Below are 428 nucleotides of genomic sequence, written 5' to 3' on the forward strand. Positions count from 1 at the left end.
ATTTTTTTCGAAAGAAGAAAATCGCCGAGCACACCAAACCCTTCTAACCTTTTACGCCTCTGCCAGAAAAACAACGCGAGCTATATAGTCAAAACTGTGAACGTATGATCATGACGAGTATACCAACACAACAAAACAAAATAAGTCCCGTATTGATTACCTGCTGCGCGCCAAGTCAGGCACGTAACCATCTTCAGAAAAACCAGATCCCTCCAAACTGGAAGATCCCTCCTGGATCAAAAATGGTGGGTGTCCATCGACCTGATCCTTCAGAGGAGGAGTATTTTCGGCCATCTTTGTGAAAGTTCTCGCCACTCCACCGCCTAGAATAATGAGAGGATGTTTCCTCTGATGTCTCGGTGAACTGGATTTAGGCTGAAGAGTCTTGGATCGATCCCTGGGTGGCAGAGGGATAGGATTTCCATCGA

General features: G+C 46.0%; 1 pseudogene; it reads right to left on the bottom strand.

Annotated features, from left to right (window-relative positions):
• Positions 1–428, bottom strand: part of LOC117176384 — a 20173-nt pseudogene that overhangs the window by 4186 nt on the left and 15559 nt on the right.

This window comes from Belonocnema kinseyi, chromosome 7 (genome assembly GCF_010883055.1).
Source record: "Belonocnema kinseyi isolate 2016_QV_RU_SX_M_011 chromosome 7, B_treatae_v1, whole genome shotgun sequence".
Taxonomy (NCBI): domain Eukaryota; kingdom Metazoa; phylum Arthropoda; class Insecta; order Hymenoptera; family Cynipidae; genus Belonocnema; species Belonocnema kinseyi.